The sequence below is a fragment of the Clupea harengus genome, chromosome 23 (assembly GCF_900700415.2).
Source record: "Clupea harengus chromosome 23, Ch_v2.0.2, whole genome shotgun sequence".
Classification (NCBI taxonomy): domain Eukaryota; kingdom Metazoa; phylum Chordata; class Actinopteri; order Clupeiformes; family Clupeidae; genus Clupea; species Clupea harengus.
The window spans coordinates 2,806,834-2,825,303 of NC_045174.1; the positions used below are offsets into that span (position 1 = coordinate 2,806,834).

At 47.6% G+C, this 18,470-nt stretch overlaps 1 pseudogene; it reads right to left on the reverse strand.

Annotated features, from left to right (window-relative positions):
- The window catches only part of LOC116218766, an 18,888-nt pseudogene extending 580 nt beyond the window's left edge, over positions 1-18,308 (reverse strand).
- Between the last annotated feature and the right edge of the window lie 162 nt (positions 18,309-18,470).

Sequence of the window (18,470 nt, forward strand, 5' to 3'; positions counted from 1 at the left end):
AAGGGCCAACTATTGGAACAGAAAATCAACAGAGGCTGCATCAGGCATGGCCTAGCTTCTCCGTGTTCTTGAAAAACTGTGACAGTGGGAACACATATTCTTTTCCCTTTACATTACTCTTTGAGTCTAGCTTGTCAGGACAAGGCCCATTTGCACCTGACTCTAGTTGAGCCACAGTAATGGCATCCTCCTCCTAAAATTCTCTCATTCTGAAAACAAACTGAAGTAGGAGAGTGGTAAGTTTGTTCAGTTGCAGTGAAGCGCCCGGCAGTAGAAAACGGGTCAGTGCTTCAGATTACATACACATAGGGACGTGTGGTCAGGGGAGGCAGAGCCTCATGAAAAGTAAAAGTCATCATGAAAAGTAAAAAAATAAATAATGATAAAATAAAATAAATATTAATATGTATCTACTGATCTGTGCTTTAAATAAAAATTTGTATGATTCCGATCATTTTTATAATGATGAATTTGACCATGTCCTGTTCAAACAGAGAGGCGACTCGCGAGGTGAGGCAGCAACGAGCTGCGCCTCATCTCAGATTGTGCAATCCCTCACACACTGGGTTGAGCGCATGCCTTTTGCTTTCTCATTGTTTGTCATCACTGAAATATTTGTAGACACTTTTATTATATGTCGTTTGTATCCATAAATAGGTAATGTAATGTATTTCACGTATGTGAAGAAGCTATTTAGTCTTGCTGATCTGTCATAAAACCACAGTGAAAAAGCACATAGGAACCTCTGCCTCAATGAAGGGGGCGTGCGAGAGCCTGGAAAATGGACTTCCAATCCAGTGAAGTGATAAATACATAATGGGAGACCAATGCCAGAGCTAAAAGGTTTGCTTCAAACGACAGGACAGAAGATAACTTTAGCAGCTAAACTCCGGACCAAACTCGGCTGATGGCCATGTCTTTTATGTAAATGTACATTTTTCGGCGTTTTCACGCTTAGATTTTTCAAAAGTTACAGAGAAAAAGACACTGTACTATCCGATAACACCGTTATTGTAACCAGCAAAAATGGTTGATGTGATTTGCGAGGCGTCTGTCAGCCAACTGTCTGACTTTAGCACGTTAGCCTACGTTAGATAGCATAACGTTATTGCAGCGTACCAACGTCACACGTTACCGTAAATGCCATCTTAAAAAGGCCGCTTTCACCCGAAAAACATGTCTTGTAATACACCTGTCTAATACGGCATGACATGGGTTGGCCAAACGAACAAGCTTGAAAAAAATATTCATGACAGCTTGCGTTCGCAGATTACTTGGAGGACCCCCCCCCCCCTTAAAAATATTTTTATTGCAGATCTACACGAATCACACAAATTGCCTATTTTGGATCAAAAACGGCGAATTTCGCCGAAAGGTGACGAGTTTGCACCCCTGTATGAAGGTATGGTCATAAACATTCCAACGCACACACACACACACACACCTCTCCTGTCGTGCTGCGTGGGGGAAGATGCATCCCACACACACACACACACACACACACACACACACACACACACACACACACACACACACACACACACACACACACACACACACACACACACACACACACACACACACACACACACACACACACACACACCTCTCCTGTCGTGCTGCGTGGGGGAAGATGCGGAGGATCTCCTTGTGGAGCAGAGCCACCTGCTGCAGCCCTGTTAGCTCCTCCCTCAGCTTGATCTCCAGGCTGTAGCCACGCCCATACTTCGCCTTCAGGTGCTGGATGGTGCCAATACACCTGTAACGCACACACACACAAGCACACACACACACACACACGCACACGCACACACACCAAAGAACAGTTTGGACAAACTCTCTTGGACCTTTGTACTAAATTAAACTCCAGGGCTTATTCGATTACACAGACTACACATACTGTAGACCAGCACAGCAAAGGTTTGTGGGATAGTACAGGGAAGAGAGCACTCTGGGTAAACAGAGGAACTCCGTTGTGAACTCTAGATAGTGAGGTTACCTCAGCTGTCCCGACACCATGATGGCCACGCGGTCACACACGGCCTCGGCCTCCTCCATGTAGTGTGTGGTCAAGATGGCGCCTCGCTGCCGGTTCTTGAAGGCGGCGCGGATGGCCCTCCTGTCAGGGGAAACACCAAAGCAACACAGTGAGCTAACTGTAACAGAGGTGCCCCCTCTACCCATACAGTTACATTGAAATGACACATGACATTACATTATATTATACACTGACAATGAACCAACATCCAATGACTTAAAACTAAACAAAAACACAATAAAACCATGCTTTGCCCTGCTGCCTGGGAGTGAAACACAAATGCAGAGACTCCCAGAGACAGTCCCAGTCACATTCCCACTGCACTGAAAACAAATCAACAGCCAGCAACTAGAGAGGCTGAGAAAAGAGTAGCAGAGAGGCGCTACACACACTCAGTACGTGCGGAATAACGGCCACACACACTGCAGTGAATCAATCCCCTCAGATCCATCACACCCCTCGGTGCCAGTTCAACAGCAGGGGAACTCTGAAGCTCTAAGCCCCCTCCAGCCCACAGCCCATGGCTCAGATACTCACTCCTCAACTCTATCCTCTAGCCTTGGCTCTACAACCACATCAGTAACAAGCAGACGCAAACACAGGGAGAGAGAGAGAGAGAGAGAGAGAGAGAGAGAGAGAGACAGAAACACAGAGAGAGAGACAGAGAGAGAGACAGAGAGAGCATTTTGATTTTTAAAACCCTTTAGTTAAAACACCATTCAGAAGTCCATTTCACCAGTTAAAAACAAGCCTCCCATGGTCATGAAGGTAATTATCCCCTCCCTTACACACCATCTCTCCCTGAACTGAGCCACGTTCTCCGTCTGCTGGTAGAACCACTATTCTTGTATCCACCAGGGATTTAAACATGGATTTAGAGATAGAGAGAGAGGGCATTGAGTGATTTTGAGAGGGACCCTGGGAAGGGTTGCAGAGACTCCTCACCACATCCTCTGCTTGGACTTGGGGTCCATCCCAGTGGACGGCTCGTCCAGCAGCACGATCTGAGGGTTTCCCAGCATGCTCAGCGCAAAGCACAGCTGCAGGAAAAAAACATCAAGACATGCACATTTATTACCATCATACTACAAACAAACAAACAAACAAACAAACAACAATATAGGCACATACATACATACATACATACATGCATTAATAAATACAAAAGACTCTCATATTAATCTTCTCCCAGCAGCATACAAATAGATGTTGGGATGGTGGGAAACTTGTGGTCTAAATTTAAACGAGCAGGGCATCATTCTTGACTCCCACTTGAGACTAGGGCTTGGACTTGGCCTGTGCTACATGACTAAGAGTTGAGTCATGCAAGTGGTGCTCTAAGCTCCTCAGAGCTGGCCGTCTGCCTCTGCTCTAGTGTGGCCCCGTGAGGGAGAGGGCCCCGTGAGGGAGAGGGCCCCGTGCTGGTGACTCATGGGCCCCTGGGGCTTAGAGCGGAGGCGGTGAGGAGGACAGCGCTGGGCTCCAGTGAGGGGACGGGACGCTCACCTTCCTCTTGATGCCCGCAGAGAGGTTCTTGGCCTGCTTGTGGAGGTGCTCCTTCAGCTCCAGAGCATTGACCACGCTGTGAGCCAAACACACACACACCAACACACACACACCACACACACACACACACACACACACACACACACACACACACACACACACACACACACACACACACACACACACACACACACACACACACACACACACACACACACACACACACCAGACTTATAAGATCAAACTATATTGGAGAAGAGAACTGACTTCCATCTATAAAATGATATAAAATGTTCTTGTCACATGTTTCATTACTTTGCACGTGTACTGGCATGTGTAACACAAGTAACACAAGCTAGGTACGTTATAATATAATGCATTAGTCAGGGCATGCAATGTAAGGGATAATGCATAGTCCGCCGGTCACAAAAAAATAAACCCCGGACAGGACAAACAGGACACCGACGCGTAGTTCGATAGTCTCCTCTGTGACAGACTGGCTCTGAGGACTATCAGAGTGAGCGTTCTCGGAGTACAGTGATGAGGTGGAGAAGGACAGCTGAAGAGGACATGGCGAATGGAGGATGAACAGATGATGGAGAAATGAGAAGAAAGGATGAGAGGAGAGGAGAAGAGCAATGCCAAACAAGAGTGAAGAGATCAGGGGATAGAGAAGAAGCATGGGCAAAGTGGGAAAGGAGGTGGAGAAGAGAGGGATGAGAAGGGAGGGCAGAGTGGAAGAGAAGAGACTGGGATGGTGAGGAGAGGAGAGGACAGGAAAAGACGGCGTGGAAGACGAGAGAAGAGCAGCCCAAAAATGAGAGGAAAGGAAGAGAGCTAAAGGATGACCAGACAGAAGGAAAGGTGGTGGTGAGGAAAGGAAGGACTGAGAAAGAGGAGGAGAAGAGAAGAGAAGAGAAGAGAAGAGAAGAGCAGGGATTCTGTTACCGTTTGATGATGTTGGGGACATCCTGCGGACGGAGGCCCTTGATGGCGGCGTAGATCTGCAGGTGCTCCTGGAGGGTGACGCGGGGCCACAGCGGGTTGACCTGAGGGCAGTAGCCCACGTGCTCCAGCGGGTTATCCACAGGATGGAAGTCTGTGCTGTAGTCTCCCATCAGGATCTGTGCAGGGAGAGAACAGAGAACATGAGTACAGACCGCTTTGACATGCATGCCAAAGTCCAGCTAATGGGCACAAATGGTGAGGTCATTCCTGTTGTTTAATAAACAAGGCATTAGACTGTTTACTTGTATTAAATACATGACTATAAATTCAATTCAATTCAATTTTATTTATATAGCGCCATAACAATACAATTGTCTCTAGGCGCTTTACAGAGCCCAGAGCCTGAACCCCAGTAAAGACACCGGGTAAATCACAAGTCAGACACAAAGACAAATATTGACAAACGTTCAAGTAGACAGACACACAGACAGACAGACAGACAGACAGACAGACAGACAGACAGACAGACAGACAGACAGACAGACCTGTCCAGCTGTGGGATCAGTGTCTCCAGCCAGCATGTGCATGATTGTGCTCTTCCCTGCTCCATTGGGCCCCAGCAGCCCAAGCACCTCACCTGCACAGGTAAGACCACAGGTCAAAGGTTAAACCCTCATTCCAGCACACCAAAGGTCAAAGGTCACACCAGTCAGGGCAGGAGCTACATCATCAGCAAGGGAAGACAGGATGTAGGAGAGAGATACAGAGAAGAAGTAAAGAGGAGAGGAGAGGAGGAGGAGGAAGAGGAGGAGAGGATGCGTGTGAGAGGAGAGGCTTGCCTTTGCGGACACAGAAGGAGACGTTCTTCGTGGCCACCCTCCTCTTCTTACTGAGGGAGAAGCCCCCACGCCGGGCTTTATACTGCTTCCTCAGGTTACTCACAACCACCACCGGTTTCTGAGGACACACACACAGACACACACATTAATACAAAGAACTGCACACAAATTCAAATACTAGTTCATTCATCACAGGATAGGATATATGACCATAATGTAACTGAATATAAATATGATGAACACAGATCATTGTAGACCGAAGACACACGGGCGTGCGGGCGTGCGGGCGTGCACACACACACACACACCACACACACACACACACACACACACACACAGACACACCTCTTCACAGGCCTGGCAGGTGAGGGCCTCTTTGACGCGGGCCTTCTCCACCATCACATCTTCATCCTCGTCCTCCTCCATGTTCTCTTCCGGGTTACGCTGAACTTTGCCCTTTGCCTCGGAGGAGATCCTGAGAAACCCACACGCAAGGTCACAGATCGGAGCAAACGGACACATCCAAAGCCCTAGATGTTGCCAATTGTAGTCTGTCCTCCATATTTCCTCCAAAAAGCACAAGGTTCAGTATACCAATCATTAAATTGCACCACAAAACCAAAGCTCAATCTTTCATGTGTCAAACTGTGCGTACGTGTGTATGTGTGTGTGTGTGTGTATGTGTGTGTGTGTGTGTGTGTGTGTGTGTAAGGGAGCGAGAGCTCGTGCTAACCTGCAGAGCTGGTCCGTCTTCATGGTCTTGCCTCCATAGCGCAGCTCCAGCCATCGCAGCAGGAACAGCAGCAGGATGCATTGCAGGTAGGGCTAGATAGAGGGTGGAGGAGAGGGAAGAGAGACAGAGAGAGAGAGAGAGAGAGAGAGAGAGAGAGATAGATAGATAGATAGATAGATAGATAGATAGATAGATAGATAGATAGAGAGAGAGAGAGAGAGAGAGAGAGAGAGAGAGAGGGAAGAGAGACCGAGAGAGAGAGAGAGAGACCGTTATAGAAAGAAAGAAAAATGGAGAGAGTTCATACTTTGCATTTTTTTTGCCTAATATTAGCTTATCCTTCGGACTATTTTGTATAAATCCTACGTTAAGAGATGCTTTAGCAATACTATGTTATACAAAGTTTCTTTGACTTTCAATCGACTGGAGTGAGTGAGCAGGCAAAACAGTGAGAGAGTAACAAAAAATACTTTTAACAGTCTTTAACAGCCCATAACGCATGAGATAATCACTCTAGGAACGGCAGACAAACACTAAATGCCTCTTACTGCGAGCACAGCGATGAGCAGGCCCTTCCACAGAAGCTCGTCCTCCACAGTGGATGGAATGAAGGTTGCCTAGGAGAGAAGACAGTTTCACTAAACCTCCAGGGCATGAGAGGCGAACGGACATGGCAGAAATGATGTGGGAACATTCCAAGTAGCTTGAACAGTTTGTGTTGATGATTAGAGGTCCATTTCTATATCCATTATGTAAAGTAGTGCACTTTAGGGGGAACATGAGAAACGAAGAGCAGTTCATTGCAGCATATTAGGGATTCTATTAGTAGTGACTGAAGTCATTTGTGAATCCATTTACACTGATCAGATGCTTCCATCCAGTAACTTAAACTATTGTACAGATCTAAGTCGTTTATCAGTGCACGTGTTCCCGTGGGGTAACAAACCCCACGACTCAGTCAGATGAGCTATAGGAGCCTTCAGGGGAACAACAGTGAGTAATGGAGCGTTGGTGTGGTGATGGCCGGGCGGCGGTGAGCAGACCCACCTTGGTGACGCAGTTGAGGCAGCCCATGAGCGGGTAGAGGGGGTTGCAGAAGCAGAGCGTGTTGTGGAGGACCCGCGTCAGGACCCCCATTTTATTCACAAACGCCAGCTGCACCGTGGAGGCTGAGACCACACACACCTGGCATGCACACACACACACACAGACACACAGACACACACACACACACACACACAGACACACACACACACACAGACACAGGAATGGCATTAAAGTTCCTCTGGCCTCTCTCTTTGGGTTTTTCAATTAAAAAAAAAAAAAACTTGCCATTATTTTACAAAATGCTTTCTGGTAAGACTGAACATTCTGCCACCACTTTGCAGTTAGTAATTTGGGTGTAAGCGGATCACTGGGCCCCTAATCACTGGTGGGCCCTTCCTCCGTCCTCCGCTCACATCATGGACACCACGGAGAAGAAGTCCCTGTTGCTCTGGACCCTGGTGAACATGAAGGACACGCAGTACGTGAAGAGGGATCATGGCGGGGCTGAAGCCGATCAGACACAGCACCTGGATGAGAGGAAGAACAAGAGAGAGAGAGGAGAGAGAGGAGACATGGAGAAAGAAAAAGGGAGATGAGACAGTGGGTCATTTGGATCAATAAACTTAATTAAACCCACTGCCCAGCTATATTGAAGGAGTACAATATCCTTTTCTACGATCAATGTGTGTGTGTGTGTGTGTGTGAGTAAAACTTCCCTTTCTCGGAACAATGTGTGGCTCCGTGTGTGTTGGTGTCTCTTTGTGCACTTGTGCGTGTGCGCAAGATAATAAGACTCACACAAAAGTGTCTGTTATGTGTGTCAGTGTGGAGTGTCAGTGTGGAGTGTCAGTGTGGAGTGTCAGTGTGGAGTGTCAGTGTGGAGTGTCTGTGTCTGTGTCTGTGTCTGTGTCTGTGTCTGTGTCTGTGTCTGTGTCTGTGTCTGTGTCTGTGTCTGTGTCTGTGTCTGTGTCTGTGTCTGTGTCTGTGTCTGTGTCTGTGTCTGTGTCTGTGTCTGTGTCTGTGTCTGTGTCTGTGTCTGTGTCTGTGTCTGTGTCTGTGTCTGTGTCTGTGTCTGTGTCTGTGTCTGTGTCTGTGGTCTGTGTGTCTGTGTGTTCTGTGTGTCTGTGTGTCTGTGTGAGCACTGACCACAGCAGTGACGTTGCTTGGAGGTGAGGAGTTTGGTGGAGTGGAAGGAGAAGAGGGTGCAGGTCATGCAGGTGAAGGATGAGCGAGTAAAACGGGATGTCGATGGCCGCCTGCCCGCACCAGTACGCCGACGGAAGCAGTCCCGAGATCCTCAAAGTGGAACGGCACTTTATCTAGAACCCCAGAACACAGAAAACCGGTTTAGGTCATGAGATTCTGTCCAGGAGCACAGGATAATGTTGTCCATCACGGCAAACTGTACAAATCTTATTATCTTATCTTTATTATTTTGCTTATACTGGTACTAATCTGATCCTTGTATTGTTGTTATGTGTTGTCTTGTTGTTCTATTGTGATGCTAATAGTCTGCATGGAGAATACCAAATCTAATTCCTAGTATCTGTATACATGGCGAAATAAAGTTGAATTGAATTGAATTGGATTGACCCAGCCTACACCGTCTTGAGGTTTTTGTCAGTTCTATATGGTTCACATTTATATAGAACTGATATCTGTAAAGCGGCCTAGAGACAATTGTATTGTATTGTTATGGCGCTATAATAAATAAAATTGAATTGAAATGAATATCAGTATTACTTAGCTCCAACGACCATCACTGCTTAGCTGACTTCTACAAACAGTGAAATTTGAATTTACTCTCCGACTGGTTTTGTGATCTTTAGAGAGCACCGTGTGTTCTGACCGCCCTCACTCATCCCCTCACCTCCCGGTCCTCGGGTGTGGTCCATGGCGAAAGTACGCCGGCATGCCGGCGGCCAGCATCCCGAGGATCACAGCCTCGATGTAGACCAGCGCATAAACGTGGCGTCGGGAAGTTGCTGGAAAAACAATAGTGGTGAACATCGTAACACACATGGGAAGCTCGTCATGAACTGGTCCTGCTTCTCAAAGGTGCACTACTGCAGCTAGAGAAGCACTACCTGCAGGGTCACAAATAAATGTCAAGGTTTCAAGAGCTAAAAAAAAAATGACTAATAATGGTTAATAACAGAAACAAGAAAGAAAGTCAGCACCTTAATTTGGAAGAGCTGGTGTGTAAAACTATAAAAGTCAGCAGATTCAACAGGGGCAATCAGTTACCAAAGAAAGCTAGTGAAAGGAGATCACTAGAACTGAATCCTCTGAAGACGACAGGTCATATGAAACCCCGAGGGTTGGAAGGCTGGGGTCACTCACATAGTCAAAGGGTTTGGTCCAGGTGTTGATGCGCCCGGTGCCGTTGAGGCCTTCAGCAGGGCGTTGCTCCAGCACGTGACCACCATGGGCAGGGAGTGGACCGTGGTGCTGTTGAACGCCAGACAATAGCTAAAGCCCTGAGAGAGAGAGAGAGGGGGAGAGAGAGAGAGAGAGAGAGAAACAACATGCATATGTAAAGAATAGCTGTGAGTCAACATGTGTCATGAGACAAAAAGAGAGAGGGCAAGGAAAAGGTGAGAGAAATGAAATGTCCCAAAGCATAACACAGAACACCAAAGAGCAGTACAGAGAGGAGCTGGATGGACTTCCACAGGTAACATATGTCAATAACAAACAGAGTAAATAAACACAAGACAACAAAGGTCAGTGATAAACATCAGTGATAAACTCAAGGCAGAGACGGAGAGACAGATATGGACTGGGCAGGGCAGAGAGACAGATATGGACTGGGCAGGGCAGAGCAGAGAGACAGATATGGACGCAGGCAGGGCAGGGCAGAGAGACAGATATGGACTGGGCAGGGCAGAGCAGAGAGACAGATATGGACTGGGCAGGGCAGAGCAGAGAGACAGATATGGACGCAGGCAGGGCAGGGCAGAGAGACAGATATGGGCAGGGCAGGGCAGAGACAGCGGATATGGGTGTTGGTGCTTCAGCATCCTCTCTGCCAGGTAATGGCTGCAAGATTTACAAGAGCCTCTTGACTACAGGAGGCTCAACCTGAGCACCCTGGTGCGTATGTACACACACACACACACACACACACACACACACACACACACACACACACACACACACGTTGTGCACAGCTACCCCCTCAGTGTGAGAGGCTGTTGGAGGGCTCCCATTTCAGGCTGATCTAATTCCGGCCACTGCGGAGAAGAAGGAGTACCTCCAGTCTGCTCTCTGCTTCAAAGGCTTCCTACTCATGCCTCTCTGTAGCCCTCTTCAAACACACACACACACACACACACACACACACACACACACACACACACACACACACACACACACACTTTCATTAACCTGCCGTCTTTCTAACACACACACACACACACACACACACACACACACACACACAACACACACACACACACACACACACACACACACACACATCCAGGCTCAGTGCCTCGCTCACACTTTCATTAACCTGTCGTCTTTCTAACAGACACACACACACACACACACTCTTTCACTCTTGGATAGTAACACCCCACTGCACATCTTATATACAGCCTCTATCTCATCATATCCGGTCTTTTTCGATAAACAACCAACTGAAAGGATTCTGCAAATAGAACTGGCAAAATAAAGAACCGGTAAACTTAAAATAACCCTCTGGACCCACAAGCTTTATTGCCTTTGGCCCCAGGTCAGCTGCACGGTCTGTTTCGCTAGCCAGTGGGGTTTTGCCACGATCTAGTACTAACATACAACACACTAGATCAGAAACAACAACAGGCACCACAGGGCTGTTATGAACACACTTATTACACCCAGACCAAGATGAGAGACTGTTTAAGATAGTAAGACAGAGTGACTGTGTGTGTGTGTGTGTGTGTGTGTGTGTGTATGTATGTGTTTGTTTCGAGTGTGTTTGTTTCGAGTGTGTTTGTTTCGAGTGTGTGTGTGTGTGTGTGTGTGTATATATGTGTGTGTGTGTATATGTCTATGTCTGTTTGTATGTCTATGTCTGTGTGTGTGTGTGTTTGTAAGTGTAAGAGTGTGTGTGTGTGTGTGTGTGTGTGTGTGTGTGTAATAGGAGCATCTCACACCTTGCTGGAGCCGGTGACGTTGATGGCAGCGCTGTGGGGAGCAACGGACATGTAATCAGCCTTCCTCGTCATCTCCACCCTGATGTCCTGAGACTCGATGCTCTGGATGAAGCTCGAGATGTCCGAGTCTGTGTGCGCGCGCACACACACACACACACACACACACAAACACACACACACACACGAGAATAACCAACAAACAAAGAAGCAGCAGTACAGCAACAATTGACTGATTCTAAAAAGGTACCATTCTGTCCATTCCAAAGAATTGACAAAAGTATTCACGTGTAGATGACCCTGCCTAAATCAAGGCAGGTCTGCATCTAACCTGACAACTGCAGAAATCTATCAGCTTCACTTTAAAGCTGGCGATGCTTTTGGGATGGGATTTAACCACTTCATGACCCCTTCCGACCGCCGTAGCCTTGGCTTACCTGAGGAGTTCTGCACGAGCAGGGGGGTGGTGTATTTTGCGGGGACTGATTTGGGCCCAGCAGGTAGATGGGGGGAACTGGCGGTCGGGCGAGTGGATCTGGATGTTCCCCGTAACCAGAGAGAGAACCAGAACAGCCGACAAGAAGACGAGGAACAGAGCGAACCTACGGGTGGGGAGGAGAATAAGCAAGAGGAACATTTGCATGAAGACAAGTTTAGTTTGAATATTTTTTTTACTCTAATTGTGATATTTGTGTGTTTAAACACACATACAACATGGTCAGCGATACATATGGGCTTCCACTTTCTCTGTGAGTTGAGTGTGTGCTGCTAAGTCACTGTCCAAGTGTGTGTGTGTGTGTGTGTGTGTGTGTGTGTGTGTGTGTGTGTGTGTGAGAGAGGCTTTTCTGTCTGCAATCTGACCATGTGCTGGCCAGCAGGAGTTTCCCCACCCTTTCCAGGCTGAGTGGGTGTCAGGCCACCATGTATTTTGACAGTGGTTCAGATTGTGTGTGTGTGTGTGTGTGTGTGTGTGTGTGTGTGTGTGTGTGTGTGTGTGTGTGTGTGGGCATGCACCTGGGCCCTTTTGCCACAAGTTGATTATGTGATGCCAGGCCACCATGTGTGTTTTCACGTTCCTGTGTGTGTGTGTGTGTGTGTGTGTGTGTGTGTGTGTGTGTGTGTGTGTGTCTGCCCCATTCACTCATGTGTACATGATGAGCTTCCTCTGTCTCCACAGGTGGGGCCAGTTTCGCCAAAAGACCATGTATATGTGTGTGTGTGTATGTGTGCGTGTGCGTGTGCGTGTGCGTGTGCGTGTGCGTGTGCGTGTGCGTGTGCGTGTGCGTGTGCGTGTGCGTGTGCGTGTGCGTGTGTGTGTGTGTGTGTGTGCGCGTGTGCGTGCGCGTGGGTGTGTGTGTTCACTCAAGTGTAAATGACAGGCTTCCTCTCTCTCTCTGCAGGTTGAGCTTGAGCAGCCAATCCATCACTGCTGGTGTGTGTGTTTATATGGCAGTGTGTGTGTGTGTGTGTGTGTGTGTGTGTGTGTGTGTGGCAGTGTCTCAGTGAGAACACCGGTTCCCTCCTCCTCTGCAGGTTGAACGAGTTCAATCAGGGCCACCGTTTGTGTACATGCGACCGTGTGTGTGTGTGTGTGTGTGTGTGTGTGTGTGTGCACACTCACGTGTAGATGACTGGCTTCCTCTCCCGCTGCAGGTTGAGTGAGTGTAGCCAGGCCACGGTGCTGAACTGCTGCCTCCACAGGGCATGGCCGCTCACCACGTCCTGCCGATTATCGGTGAAGGTCAGCAGCCTCTGGTCAATGTCGTCCATGGAGGACGCGTCGGCATCGTCCTCAGGGCTGTCCTGGTTAACTGTAGTCTGGCAGAGGAGAGGGCCGAGGCCTTAGTGGCCGTGACTATAGAACACTTCACATACTCAGACAGTGTTTCAGAAGTCCAGATGTTACTGGCTGATAAAGTATGTACTTCAAAACGGTTTCCTGTATCTTTTGCAGGATTTGCAGTTGTGTCCATAACAATCATTTTCATTGCCTGAAACCCCAGGAACATTTTCAGGAACAAGAATAATAATTCAGCAAAGAAGAATACATTTGAAATTATTTTAATTGTATTATTTCAACCATAAGTTTTTACAACCTTTCTAGTCAGCAGGCTCACAAGGTTCTTCTGTGACCTTTGACCTGACCTCTGACTCCTTACCTGCTTGGTCCACCTCAGCTTCCGCCTCCAGACGCAGGAACACATCCTCCAGCGTGGTCATGGAGACGCCGTGGTTTGATGATGCCCAGATCGGGCCGACAATCTAACTCAGCAAACAGACCTGCGGGAAATGTTTCAGGTAAGGTCGACAGGCCATGTCCAGACCTTACTACCATGTTGAGTGTGGCCGATTCCTTAACCATGCAGACTAAACAGCGTGTTACACTGCACCCATTATGCTATTTGGCCATTTCCTTGATGACTGATTAGAGATTAAGTCTTAAAATACTGAAGCAGGGAGTTGGCGTTCCTATGAGTTGGGTCTATATAGCCTAGTCAGATCTAGGTTATTCGAGATAAACTACAGGAGCTATTGGGTGTTATTGGGTCTATTATGCTACTTCAGCAGAGGACACATGCCATCAGCAAGCATGTTAATGACTACAGAGAAATAAATTAGTCATTTTTACCATGGCAACCGTGGTCGTCTTGAAACAAAGCAACTCTCATTAAAACCTTTTACATATGTGCTTTCCAGGTAAGTCACATGCATTAAATAAATGCCAAAATAACACAAATAAAAAAACCTTTCAGTGAAATGTTCCATTAGGGACACTGCAGACGGTTGGAGCTATGCTAATGCGGCGTGGCACCTCACTGGAAAAGTGTCCATGCTTTCAAAGGGCAGCGTGAATGTGAGCTCGGCCTCCTGTTGCCGTGACAACTGTGCCTTGGGGACGTGCTGTTTCACCAGCGATGCGATGGCGTCCACCTCACACCCTCGCCCAACGACATCCTGCAGCAGTTTAAAAGACTTCAGTTTTAAAGATTCCCTTTCCTTTATTAGACCGTAATTATGTGCTTTTCTTATCTCTGCCAGCTCTGCCACATTGCCATCAAGCATTATTGTCTATATACCATGCATAGCCAACCGGCACAGATGGCTCAATAAGACTGTGTGAAGAAAGAAAAAAAAGTTTTCTTCAAGATTTTATAACAAAAGGCGCAATCTACCAACTGGTTGAGCAGATCAATAAAGAAGCAGTCAGAGAACCACACACAGCCCTCAATAAGCAAAGCCCTATAGAAAACCTTCAAAAGTGAACTGGTGGCGTTCGATATTCCTGACTAGGCAGGACTTGAGCTCTGCATATGCTGAGTAAGCGGAAGTGTAACCGAGGGTTGTGTGAGCTGCCTCCTCGTTCTCGTTCTCGAGTGGATTTGGGAAGAGCAACGGGGGAAGGAGGCTCCCAAACAACAGCGGAGCACATGAAAGAGCGTTAGCGCAGGAATATTCATGAAGCGCTCTTTGCCTGAGGTTGTAGCCGACGCCACACTATGGTTTTGAGGTACAGCGACGAGGCCCCACGGCACTTGAGCTGGCCGTGAGATATCACCGCCTTACGATCTGCAGGGAAGAATAAGAGGGAGAGAGGAGAGGAGAGAGAGAGGAGAGAGAGAGAGAGAGGAATACACCAATCAATTTACTGCCAATTAGATACATAGATTACAGATGCTAAAGATAAGATACCCTAGCTCTGGTTAGATACCCTAATACCCTAGCTCTGGATAGATACCCTAATACCCTAGCTCTGGTTAGATACCCTAATACCCTAGCTCTGGATAGATACCCTAATACCCTAGCTCTGGTTAGATACCCTAATACCCTAGCTCTGGTTAGTTACCCTAGCTCTGGAAAGGTGTGAGGAGAGGAGGGTAGGAGAGGTAGGCTGTCTGGAGTGTGGGCTGCAGAAGAGGACGGATGGATAGGGTAAACGGAGAGACGAGTGTGGGCTGCAGAAGAGGACGGATGGATAGGGTAAACGGAGAGACGAGTGTGGGCTGCAGAAGAGGACGGATGGATAGGGTAAACGGAGAGACGAGTGTGGGCTGCAGAAGAGGACGGATGGATAGGGTAAACGGAGAGACGAGTGTGGGCTGCAGAAGAGGACAGATGGATAGGGTAAACAGAGAGAGGAGTGTGGGTTACCGGCAAGTATGTCGGCTTCGTCCATGTAGTGGGTGCTGAGGACGGTGACCCGGCCCGCACGCCGGCTCTTCAGGAGGGACCAGACCTGGTGCCGTGAGCAGGGGTCCATTCCTGCAGTGGGCTCATCCAGAAGCAGGATCTAACACACACACACACATTGTGACATTACAGTCAGTACATGTAGCTACACACACACACACACACACACACACACACACACACACACACACACACACACACACACACACACACACACACACACACACACACACACACACACACACACACACACACACACACACACACATGATCACCTTGGGGTCTCCCAGTATGGCGATGCCCACAGACAGCTTCCTCTTCTGGCCACCACTCAGGTTCTTGGCCTGGGCATCCATGATCTTCTCCAAGTCCAGATCCTTCAGCACTTTAGAGACCTGATGGGGAACAGGGACAACAAACACGTACCGACAAATTAAACCACATGCTTCACTTCAATGAACGGGGGAAATCAATTAATATAATTAAATATGAATGTGTTCAACACTATTTTAAAGTGCTTCAAATTTTGAGGCGAGTTATATTAATTATGTTGCATTTCTGTATGTTTGAGACATTGCACAAAGTGGTTGTGATTACACAAAGGCAGAAAATCAGCTTGGCCGTTAATAGAAGCAACAGTCGTGTGGGAACAGGGACACAGTGGTGTGGGAGCGGGACAGGATCTATGCGGAAGCCCGACTGAAAAATCCATCCTGCCCAGACCTCTATCCCAGATACACAAATCATGGACGTTTATTGCAAACAATTAATACCTCATAAACAGTTGTATTCTCTTCATTTTGAGTAGGTATTTAAAAGTTTCTATGCTGCCATCCAAGCCATCAGAGCGCAAGGGACTAACACACACACACACACATCACACATCACACACACGCACACACACCTCAGCGTCTATGTTGGAGGGCAGGATGCCTTTGATGGCAGCGAAGATCCTGAGGTGCTCCTCCACGGTGAGCACGTCGAAGATGATGTTGAACTGCGGGCAGATGCCAACCAACTGCTTCATCTCCGCCCCCTCCGCGATCTCTGCCACTGGCGTGCCGTAGATGGTGGCCGAGCCTGGAGACAAAGCATCACCATCACCGCCATCATCATTATCACCAGCATTCCCCTCATTACTTTCATCACCATCATCATCACCATCATCGTCATCATCATCATCATCATCATCGTCATCATCATCATCATCACCGCCATCATCATCATTATCACCACCATCACTAGCATTACTCTCATTACGATCATCATCATCATCATCACCACCATCACAACATTCGATTAATATCATGTAAATGTATGGTGTATGCAAAACAATGCATCACTGGGCTGACGATCCCCTCCACCATCCCAAAGTGAGACAGACAGACAGACAGACAGACAGACAGACATATTTCTAGATCAAGCCCAAAGTGAAAGTAGTGGGTCAGTAGAGTCTCACCTTCAGTGGGGGGGCAGATGCCACACAGGATGTTCATGAGGGTCGACTTCCCTGCTCCACTGTGGCCCAGCAGGGCAGTGATCTGGCCCTCGTAAATGTCAAAGGTGAAGCCTGTCCACAACACACACGCACACAGACACACACACACACGCACACACAGACACACACACACGCACACGCACACACACACAGACACAGACACAGACACACACACACACAACACAAACACGCACACACACAGACACAGACACACGGCCAGACCAAAAACATCGGCAGGGCCACAGAGACAAAAAAAAAGTGTATGATAGGAGAGATTAAGCTTTTATTTTAGTGTATTTTGGAAAGGGGAAATATAAATATTAAAATAATAAACACTCACCCCTCAAAGCCTCCACTGTGCTGTCTGTCTCTTTGTAGACCTTACGGATGTTATTAATCCTGGCAGGATGGGAACAAGCAAACAGATTCCGACACACACACACACAAACACACACAGACGAGGGTCAGTGATGGATATTAAATGACTGTTTGGCACACAGCCCAGGCATTAGTCTTGGAGCTTCTGCTGGATTTAGTTGCACAGCTCATCGTCTCTATGAAGTCAGTGCTTTATTTCCAAAATGACTGCAGCCGCTCAGCCCTACCGCTCTCCCAGGGGAGGTGGTGTAAGCGTGATCGTGACAGACAGAGAACAAGTGCGCACGTGTATGTGTGTGTGTGTGTGTGTGTGTGTGTGTGTGTGAAGTAATCTGGGGACACTGAGCCAAATCAGAGCATTCAGAGATTGTTTTGAAGGTGACATCATCCTACACAACCCCTCAATTTTCTGCAGGACAAAAGTAGGACGAAAGCTGCCAAGCAGGTAGATAACCATTAGTGTCAGTCAAGAGACAGGAGGCAATGACAGCTGTCTTGCAGTAAATGTCTACAGACAGCAAGTCAGCAAGAGTTCATTGATAGAAGGGAAGATGCATTTTTGTTTTTAAGTATAGCTTGATTGACAGGATGGCCTAGTCTTGCTCGTCATAGAAATGTGAAAATATGGTTATATGGAACATGGTAGGATAACAGGTCTAAGCCACAAGTCATAATTTAACCATCCACTTGAAGCGTCCGTGTAAATTCTCTTTTAAAAAAATCAGATCTAATATACAATAAAAGTCCATGAGAGGGGTTTGATGTGACAGTGGGGTTTGGTGTCCTACCTGATGGCCTTCTTGAACTCGGGGGACACGGGCTCGATGGACTCGTCTCCCATAGTCGCCCCGTTGACCTCCGCCTCGTAGACCGAGCTCACCTCCACGTAGTGCTTCCTGCGCTGAGACCAATAGGACGGCTTCAGGAAGTAGATGATGGAGCGCCGCATGCCAAATTCACCTTGACAACGAGGACAAAATAAGATGTTTTCATATTTTTGTCAGCATTCTTGGATGCTTAGTCAGTTGAAAATATATCAACTGGTAGGCCATCCAGTCACTTGTCTTTTTATCAGAACTGTAATTGTACGAGGTCCCCCAAGATGTTCTTTTTACATGAATAAATGGCCAAACAACGCCATATTCCTGCCATTTTC